The sequence below is a fragment of the Schistocerca serialis genome, chromosome 8 (genome assembly GCF_023864345.2).
Source record: "Schistocerca serialis cubense isolate TAMUIC-IGC-003099 chromosome 8, iqSchSeri2.2, whole genome shotgun sequence".
Taxonomy (NCBI): domain Eukaryota; kingdom Metazoa; phylum Arthropoda; class Insecta; order Orthoptera; family Acrididae; genus Schistocerca; species Schistocerca serialis.
In genome coordinates this window covers 416046318-416057075 of record NC_064645.1, presented here as the reverse complement: position 1 = coordinate 416057075, position 10758 = coordinate 416046318, and the positions used below count along the sequence as shown (strand labels likewise).

At 41.2% G+C, this 10758-nt stretch overlaps 1 pseudogene; it reads left to right on the top strand.

The window, feature by feature from the left end:
* Window positions 1–849: 849 nt before the first annotated feature.
* Window positions 850–967, top strand: LOC126417853 (5S ribosomal RNA; annotated as a pseudogene).
* Window positions 968–10758: the final 9791 nt, after the last annotated feature.

Genomic DNA, 10758 nt, shown 5'->3' with positions numbered 1-10758 from the left:
CCACATCACGCGACCTCTGCGCGTTCCTGTGTTGACCCAACGACGTCGTCAGTTATGACTGCAGTAGGCGCAGCATCACTGAGTTTTCACTGTGGATCAATAGAAACGTGTCGCCTGTCGAATGAAACGCGTTTCTTGTTGCAGCAGGTCAATGGTTGGGTCCTTGAAGGCCGTCATCCAGGCATGTAGCTGCACAAACATGCGCCACGCTACAGATGCAGGCTGACGAGAGCAGAATTGTACTATGAGGTACTTGAATTGGCTTCCATGGGATCTGTGGTGGTAATCGTGGGCATCATGACAGCACTGAACAACGTGAACATTATTGCGGATCACCTACTTCGCTTCACGCTTGAAGTCTCACCTGCAGCGATGAGATCTTCCAGTGGGATAACAGTCCATGTTGCAAGGTCAGAATCGTGCTACAGTGGTTTGAGGCGCATGGCCATAAATGTGCCTGATCTATACCCATTGGAACACATATTGGGCTCCAGTTGTGTGCCCTTAAACCGCCATCGCTTTATTTGCGGGAATTGCTTTGAGGTGTGCGTAGACGTCTGGTACCGCTTACTTCTGCAATCCTGTCAAGCACTTGAAGACTCTCTGTTCTACTTTGTTTGAAAAGTGTAACAACACGCTTTTAAACGGGTGGTCATAATGTTTTCGCTTATTGGTGTATGTACATACTGTGTAGAAAACGAATACAAAATCTAATGTCTCGCAAACATGTACCCTAAAATGGACCACGTGACCTTACATGAGCGCACACTTACATAACTAAACGAAAAATAGCCCTATATTAATTTTAACATACATAATGTTATTTAATGTGTGCCAAAGAATGAGACAGGCAACGGCCTCGCCGCAGTGGATACACCGGTTCCCATCAGATCACCAAAGTTAAGCGCTTTCGGATGTGGTCGGCACTTCGACGGGTGACCATCCGGGCTACCACGCGCTGTTGCCATTTTTCAGGGTGCACTCAGCCTCGTGATGCGAATTGAGGAGATACTCGACCGAATAGTAGCGGCTCTGGTCACAGAAAACCATCTTAACAACTGGGAGAGCGGTGTGCTGACCACATGCCCCTCCTATCCACATCCTCAGCTGGGGATGACATGGCGGTCGGATGGTCACTATGTGCCACTTGTGGCCTGAAGATGGAGTGTTTAAAGAATGAGACAAGCGACTGGCAGACACAGATGACTGAACAGAAATTGGATATTGATTCTCACATCCATGTAGCAGCAAGCTACAGTGTGTGTTATTTTATCCGCAAACTATGCGCTTTTTGCTGAATGATTTTCCTTGCCAAGCAGTACGATTATCTGACTAACTTCAGAGTTTAAGCGACTTGCTTAAGACATGCCTTTTCAGTTCACAAGCAAAGATAAAGCTACTTATTCATACCAGACACATGTGTGTTCCATATTGGCCCTGCTCTTTTATAACGACAATAGCTGTTCACGGCGTAAGTCTCTGACCAGTTGCTAGGTACTTGAAAGACACCTTCCCTCAAGGAGGCAGTGAGGTGGCGCTGCGGAGCATATATGGACGCACGCAGCATGCTCGGAGCGTCTGGTCTTGTCGGCGAACTGTGTAGAGTTTTGGGTCCACTGTTACCATGGACATTTTTATATCCCTGTGGGCTGAACACTGAGTGAACTCGGCAGCCTGGCTTGAGGTGTATGTTGTTGGCACCAAGACGCCGGTTGAATTTCAGACTGTCAGCCACTCAACCATTTGGAGGAAGCATAATTGGGTTGGGGATTCGTTCACCTTAGGACCGATGATTTTACAGTGAGTGCCCATTTCCAGCTGTTATTGCTGTGGTCTTCAGTCCAAGACTGTTTTGATCCAGCTCTCCGTGCTACTCTATGATTTGCAAGCCTTTTCATCTCCGAGTAACTACTTCAAACTACATCATTCTGAATCTGGTTGCTGTATTCATCTCATGGTCTCCCTCAACGATATGTATCTCCCACTCTTCCCTCTAATACTAAATTGGTGATCCCTTGATGCCTCAGAATGTGTCCTATCAACTGAACCCTTCTTGTAGTCAGGTTGTGCTTCAAACTTCCTTTCTCCCTAGTTCCGTACAGTACCTCCTCATTAATTACAAGAACTACCCATCTAATCTTCAGCATTCTTCTGTACCACAAAATTTCAAAAGCTTCTATTCTCTTCTTGCCTAAACTGTTTATTGTCCATGTTTCACTTCCATACGTGGCTACATTCCGTACAAATACTTTCAGAAAAGACTTCCTGATACTTAAATCTTTACTCGACATTAACAAATTTCTCTTCTACATTTATTTTGCTGCCCAAATAGCAAGACTCATCTACTAATTTAAGTGTCTCATTTCCTAATCTAATTCCCTTAGCATTACCTGATTTCATTCGACTATATCCCATTACCCTCATTTAGCGTTTGTTGATGTTAATCTTATACCCTCCTTTCAAGACACTGTCCATTCCGTTCAACCTTTCTTCCAAGTCCTTTGTTGTCTATAACAGAAGTACAATGTTATCGGCAAACCTCAAAGTTCTTGTTTCTTCTTCCTAAACTCAACTCCTACTCCAAATTTTCTTTTTCTTTCTGCTTCCTCAATATACAGACTGAATAAAATCAGGGATAGGCTACAACCCTGTCTCACTCCCTTCTCAATCACTGCTTCCCTTTCATGCCCCTCGACTCTTATAACTCCTATCTGACTTCTGTACAAATCGTAAATAACCTTTCGCTCCCCGTATTTTACCCCCGCCACCTTCACTGTTTTGCCCACTGTCCCAAGTCAACCAGCCAATCAACCAACCAACCAATCAACCAATCTGCCACCTTTAGATTTTAAAATAGAGAGTATTCCAGTTAATGTTATCAAAAGCTTTCCTTAAGTCTACAAATGCTATAAATGTAGGTTTGCCTATATTTAATACATCCTCTAAGATAAGTCATAAGGTCGGTATTACCTCACGTGTTCCTACATTTCTTTGAAATCCAAACTGATCTCTCCCGAGGTCGGCTTCTGCCAGGTTTCCTCTCTTCAGTAAAGAATTCGTGTTAGTATTTTGCAACCGTGACTCATTAAACAGATAGTTCGGCAAAACCTGTCAGCACCTGTTTTCTTCGGAATTGGAATTATTATACTCTTCTTGACGTCTGAGGGTATGCCGCCTGTCTCACACATCTTGCCGACCAGATGGGAGAGTTTTGACATGGCTGGCTCTGCCAACGCTGTCGGTTGTTCAAATGGAACGTCGTCTACTCCTGAGGCGTTATTTCGACTTAATCTTCCAATGCTCTGTCAAATTCTTGGCGCAGTATCATATCCACCATCTCATCTTCATCTACGTCCTCTTCCATTTCCGTAACATTGCTCTCAAGTACAAATCACTTGTGCAGACCCTCTATATACTCCTTCCACCTTCCCGCTTTCCCTTCTTTGCTCAGGAATTGTTTTCCATCTGAGCTGTTGATTTCATGCAAGTTGGTCTCTTTTCTCCAAAGGTCTCTTTAATTTTCCTGTAGGCGGCATCTATCTTTCCTCTAGTGACATATGCTTTTAAAGCCTTACATTTGTCTAACCATTCCTGCTTAGTCATTTTGCCGTTCAGTCAATCTAATTTTTTAGGCGTTTGCATTCCCTTTTGCCTGCTTCATTTACAGCATTTTTATATTTTCTCCTTTCATCAGTTAAATTCAGTGTCTCTTGTGGTGTCCAAGGGTTTGTACTAGCTCTCGTATTTTTACCTACTTGATCCTCTGCTGCCCTCATTTTTTCTCTCTCAAATCTACCCATTCTTCTTCTGAAGTATTCCTTCCCACTGTTCTTGTCAATCGTCTCGTAATGTTTCCTCTGAAACTCTCTACAACCTCTAGCTGCTTCAGTTTATCCAGATCTCACCTCCTTAATTTCCTACCTTTTTGCAGTTTCTTTAGTTTTGGTCTACAGTTCATAATCAATAAATTGTGACCAGTGTCCACATCTGGCCCAGGGCATGTCTTACGTTTAAAATCTGGTTCCGAAACCTCAGTCTTACCATTATGTAATCAATCTGAAACCTTACGGCGTCTCCAGGTCTCCTCCAAGTGTACTCATTCTTTCACAATTCTTAAACTGTCAACCATGATTAAATTATGCTCTGTGCAAAATTCTGCCTGGCTGATACCTCTTTCATTCCTTTCCCCCAGTTCGCCTACCATGTGTCCTTCTCTTTCTTTTCTTACTATCGAATCTCCGTCCCCCATGTCCATTAAATTTTTGTCTTCCTTAACTATCTCAGAAATTTACCTCATCATGCATTTATTCAGTGTATGGGGCGGAGGCGCATTAACAGCTATGAGCACAAGTTCTGAACTTGATAAACAAGTGTTGTGGTCTTGTGCATCTTGATGAACTTCCTAGTTTTTGACCTATACTGCGTGTGTGGGGTCGGGGTGGGGGTAAGCTTGCATTCGTTTGTCCTGTACTGGGCCATTTCTAGCAATTTGAGCGCGTTTCGCGATTTTGGTGAACGTGGGCAAGTCGTTAAATTTATTATTGGCAGCTTTGACATTCTATTGTCACACTGCCGAGTGACGTGGCTTGTTAATGTCTGTACAAGCTCTGCATATTCATTTTGTCTAGGGAGCTGCATGCTCAAGTAAATGCTCTAAAACTTCCTTGGAGTTTGTGTTTCTCGTGCTCGCCAACCATGTCCTACTCGGGCGCACCTATTTTATTATTTCAGAGGTGCTAGGATGATTGAAGTTTGTATGTTGTAGGGGAGCTACTAGTTTTTTCGTAATTATTGTCGTTTTGAATTCAAGAGGGAGCCCGGAAACATCCCTTCATTTATTGTCCTGTGTGTCTCTGAGTGTAACTAAATTCACAGCTAACAAAAAGGCACAGAAGAGCACAACAGGTACGTCGTGGTTGTATTTAATGCTTTATGCACCGTTGGACAGAGGACTCTTATGTCTTTGTGAGACAGCTGGCCAGCTAATTTCATACTTAAGCTGGTGTATTCTGATGTATTTAGTGTCCATATTGCTGGCTAAACAGCCATTAACTATTTTGATTGCTAATTACTCTAATGGAGCATTAGGTTAATCTAGTTGCCTCAAGGCGGTTTTATTCTAATGTTTTTTATAAATGCATTTTAACCATCAGCTATTACTTTCCCCATTAGTCGTCTACCGGTTTCGGTTATTAACCATGATCCAGGATATAGGGCATAGTACATCAATTAAAAGCATATGATATTCCTTTGAATTATCGAAATTATCCAGTGAAATTGTACAAACACCTGACGTAATTTGTCTTAGGTTACTGACAGTCGTATCTCATGTGAAACAGACAGACAGATTTGTCTGTTGGATATGAGATGTGACTGTCAGTAATCTAAGACAAATTATATCTATTGTTTGTACACTTTTACTGTATAATTTATAAATTGTTCAGGCTCAAAGGAATATGGGATGCTTTTAACTAATCTGTAGCACACTACATCCTGGATGATGTTTAATAACCGAATTCGGCAGATGATTACTGGGACAAATAAACAGCTGCTGATTAAAACGCATTTTATGAAATACTTTACTGCTGCCGAACCTCACCTTGTGAAAACTTTTAATTTCACTGCTGTGCTGGAAGGTGATCTTTTGCTAGAGTATCAAGTAGTGCTCACACTGAATTTTATGTGATTCTTATTGATGTGAATGACTGTTACTAAACTTAGTTTTTAATGGCCATTGATGTAGAGTCCTTTTGCTAAAGCTATTTGTGAAAATCTTTGGTGACAACATCGAGAGGTGGCTGCTGGTATATTATTACACTTGCCGACGGCAGAGTGTTTAATTGAAAATCATTTTCACGTTCGTAATGGGCGACACATGGCCCTAAGTTCAGTATTTGTGTATGTTTAACATTTTGAAAGCTCTCACTTGTTACAAACATTTCATTGCCCGTCGGCCGGGAATTTAATTGGGTTAAAAAAACTGTAAAATGTACCCCGGCATCAGCGCGTTTGGATTAACATTACAGGCATTTGTTGGTGTGAATTCTTGTATTCTACCGAGCTGTTCCGTAACAAACTGATTGGGCCTAGGCCACTAATTTATTTCTTCAACATTATTGTTATCACTGTTATCACTTGACCTGAAGCTCTTGATCGCAAATTGCTAATGTTTTCTTGACTTGTTTCGTACTTTATGCGCTGCCGTAGCTGCACAACTGTTCTGTGCTTCTAAAACTTTGAAAACTGTACCCCACTGTTTGAATTGTCCACCTTAATTTTTATCCTTTGCTGTTAACAGAGCGTTTTGTTGAAGAGATAATAAATTGTTATTTATGGAAATACCACTTAATTTGCCCAATACCTCACCACAATCCAACCAGCTCCTTATTACGTCAGTGTCTACAGCAGACAACTTTTTAACTGTTAGATCGACATCCAAAAGTGTGTATTGTGCAGTGTCAGAAATCATTCTCCTATAGCAATTACAATTATAAATAAAATAGTCTCCGGCTGGAAAGATGGTTTATAATTTCTTTTTGGTATAATCGATTGCATCTTCAGATGCAGCTGTACACACAGTAAAATATTCCTAAAACTATGTTACGTTAATGCGCATACACCGTAACAGCATATCTCGTACTTATAGTATATTTTGCAAGTTGCCAGATCTACCAGTCGTAAGATCAAATTAATGTTCTTGTGCTTACGTCAGAATATATATGAAATTACAATTACTCATAGTCATGAGCAGATATTAGGCCAGTAATATTTTCTATCTTTGAAATGTTGATTTCATTATACACTGACGGTTATCAGTTTACGGCTTAAATGAAATCAGTATACCACTCTCTACAAGCAATAAACATTTGTGGCGTTGAAAGCAAAACTCTATAATGCAAACGAATGAATGTTAATGTAAAATGGTCTGAAGTTTAAATTAGGTGAATGTGCTCCCATGATAACGTCATAGGATGAAACTCTAGTTGCTAAAATCGCTAGAGGGACTGATGACCCTGTAGTTTGGTCCCTTCCTCTCCAAACCAACCAACCAACCAAAATCATTAGAATTGTCCTGTTTCAAACGTGCTGTGATTACTTATAATCGTATACAAAATACTAATGCAATAGTATTTTCTATATTACGTGTAAACGTCGTCATGTGATGGTGGCAGCCAAATTTAGATTCAAAATTACGGAACATTTACGGCGGTAATGTCCTCTCTATAAACATAACCCATTTATGGAATTGAAACTTTTATGATAAAACTGAGTGAACATTATTCTAGAAGGGACCCCCAAGACTTGTGCTAAAAGATGAGTAACTGTTAGAACTTGAAAGGTGAATAATCACCAGGAAGTATTTTTCAGTAGACCGTAGAGTTATCTTTTGCTACCTAGTCTGTACATAACCTGAATCAGAAAGGCACAGGGGCGTCGTTACAGAGGTATTCGGATATTCTGATAATCACTGATTTGCCAAAACAGAAGGATCGGAATTTGTTACCCACTGTAGGTAAGTAATGGTACCTCATTTCCATGGAAGCTATCTGGTGAATCTAGTATACCGTGTGGTACATGTACCGGCCAAGTGAAGTAAAACTGCGTAACTATGTCACACAACACTGATAGAGACGCATTATCTCATCGGTATTTGAAACTGTACAGCTTTCAGTGGTACAAATGCATCGTCAATAAAGGTCATATATTGAAGTAATGGTGTTATCTGCAACTCTGTAAGAGGTCCATGACTAACGAATTTATTGCTAGTGCACTCGATCAGATGTAATTTCGGTGGATTGCTCACGCGCTGCCTGCAATATGTAAGCTACAATAGAATCGCAGACCAGAGAGCAGTGTTGGCTGCAGTAGTAGTAGTAGCTCGCAGTCAGGCGGTTGGGGCCGGTCGTGCAGAGCGATGGCGGTGCCTGAGCGATGTAGTATAAGGTAAAACCAAAAATTACTATTTGTAGCCGCGTGCATGTGTAATTTGTAACAACTGATTTTGTACTATTGTTATATCAAGTCCCAAGTAAATGTTAAAAAAATCTTTTAATAATAATCTTCCTTATAAAAATAACTTTCGACAATCATTCATCTGAATTTAAAGATTTTACTAATTTCTCCTATCCACGGTCATCCTGATTATCGTAAAGAAAAATCAGTTGTTTCTTTTTACACATGACAAATCTAGCGGCCAGCATTGCACTGGGCTTTGCCAGATATATACGAGTTATCCAGTGACTTCATTGAGGTAAGAATTATCAATTTATTCAGAATGATTTTTCAGGGCCATGACGCAGCATTGCTGACGTCAGATTTACCAGTTTAGGTTCACATTTAGTTAATTATTGAAAGGTTATATATGAGTCAGATTTTCATTGGGAGGTTAGTCACATTTTTACTGCGAGGTTACGGAAGTAAACTGTTGGGAGGTTACAACGGGCATGTTGTATAATTGTCGGCCGTGTGACAGCGTTCACGGACGAATGTGATACCACGAAAACTAGAAGAAACCAGATGCGTATTTGCTGTCCTACTGAAAATTTATAATTCTCAGGGTCGTTATCTAAAGCATAATTGCCTTAACACTGCAGTCCTGGTGGGTCGTGGGCTGTCCCAGATGTTATTCAGGCTGTAGAACGAGCAGTCGGTAAAGGAGACCAACGAGAAATTTGGAAAGAGAATTAATCAGGGAAAAAAAATATCAAAACTTCGAGAATTGAACGGAATGCGTAGTTTCTTCAAACTGGTTGTGATGTAACTGTCAACGAAAGTAAAACAAGGCTAACTGAATGTAATCTAATTAAATCACACGATGCAGAGGTAATCTAGTTAGGAAATAAGACACCGAAAGTAGTAAAAGAGTTTTGTTTGAGTAGTGAAATAATTGATCACGGCCGAGAGAGAGAGGTTATAAAATTCAGATTGGCGCTAGCAAGCCAAGTGTTTTTAAAAAGAGAAATTTGTCAACATCGAATATAAATTTAAATGTCAAGGAGCCTTGGTGAACGCAAGAGAAAGCTGAGAGTTACATGGGTACGTCAGATAACTAATTCGGAGGTAGTACATCAGTTTCAGGAAAAATATAACTGACCAACAATAGAATGATTCGGTTGATAGCACAAATCCTAAAGCATGAATGAACCATCAGTTTGGTACTGGAGGGAGGTGTGAGGAAGGGATAAGGGAAAGGGGGCTGGGGGGTAATAATCGTATAATCGTAGAGATAGAGCAAAGCCTGTGTATAATAAGCAGGTTCAAAAGAACATAGATCGGAAGTGGCTTGTACTGGATACATTAGCGTGGAGAGCTGCAAGATCGGAACGACAGCAAATGAATGTACATTGTTTAGTTACAAAAACCGTTCAGTTAACGCAAATAAGCAGAGAACAGTAAATAAGCGGAGAAGGGAATAAAAATAGGATTTACGATTAATACCATACTGACTGGTAGCCGCTTCTGCTGTCGGCCTGGGTAATATTTCAAAAAGAAAAAGCGGCCCGGGATTTTTGTCATTTTTCAATATCTGTTTGTGTCGCTGTGCTACAGACGGGCGCAGGTGCCAACGGAGTTGCGTGTTTTTCTGTCCTCCGCGAGGCAGACGAGCACCACTAGAGTAAGATGCTGTTAGTCATTCTCGTGATAGCAACACGTGGAAGATTCCATCAGTTCTCCGTGGCGTGAAGTACGTTTACACGAACTTTCCACAAGCATTTAAAAAATGTCACTGTGCCCGTTCGTGAGCTGAGTCGCGGACGATGACAGGTTTCATACGTGAAATGGAGACCGAATGATGTGATTTATCTAACTTTAATTTCTCTAAATCCTCAGTGAACGCGAAGAAGAATTACAGGATGTGTTGGATGGAATGAGCAGTGTAATGAGTACAGAATATGAATTGAGAGTAAACCGGAAAAACGCAGAGGTAATGACATGCAGCAGAAATAAGAGTAGCGAGAAACTAAACTTCAAATGAGCGGCCACGAAGGAGACGAAGCTAAGGAATTCTGCTACCTTGGAAGGAAAGTTACTCCCGACGGACGAAGCAATGAGGACATAAAAAGCAGACTCACACAGGCGAAGGGGGCATTCCTGGCCAAGAGACGTCTACTGGTAACAAACATAGACTCAATTTGAAGAAGAAATTTCTGCGACTGCATGTTTGGAGCACAGTATGATAGTGAATCATCGACAATGGGAAAAACTGTAACGGAAGAGAATCGAAGCGTTTGAGATATGGTGATACAGAAGAGTATTGAAGATTAGGTGCTTTGAATAGATAATAAACAGAGGAGGTTCTTTGCAGGATCGGCGAGGAAAGGAATATATGAAAAACACTAGCAAGAAGAAGGGTCAAGATTAGAGGATGTGTGTTAAGACATCAGAGAATAACTTCCATGGTACTAGAGGGAGCTGTAGAGGGTAGAAACTGTGGAGGGAGACAGAGATTTGGTTACATACATCAAATAACTGAGGACGTAGGCTGCAAGTGCTACTCTGAGGTGAAGAGGTTAGCGCAGGAGAGGAATTCTTGACGGGCCGCATCAAACCAGTCAGAAGTCTGATGGTTCAAAAATGGTTCAAATAGCTCTGAGCACTATGGGACTTGATTGCTGAGGTCATCAGTCCCCTAGAACTTAGAACTACTTAAACCTAACTAACCTAAGGACATCACACACATCCATGCCCGAAGCAGGATTCGAACCTGCGACCGTAGCGGTCGCGCGGCTTCAGACTGTAGCACCTAGAACCGCAGGG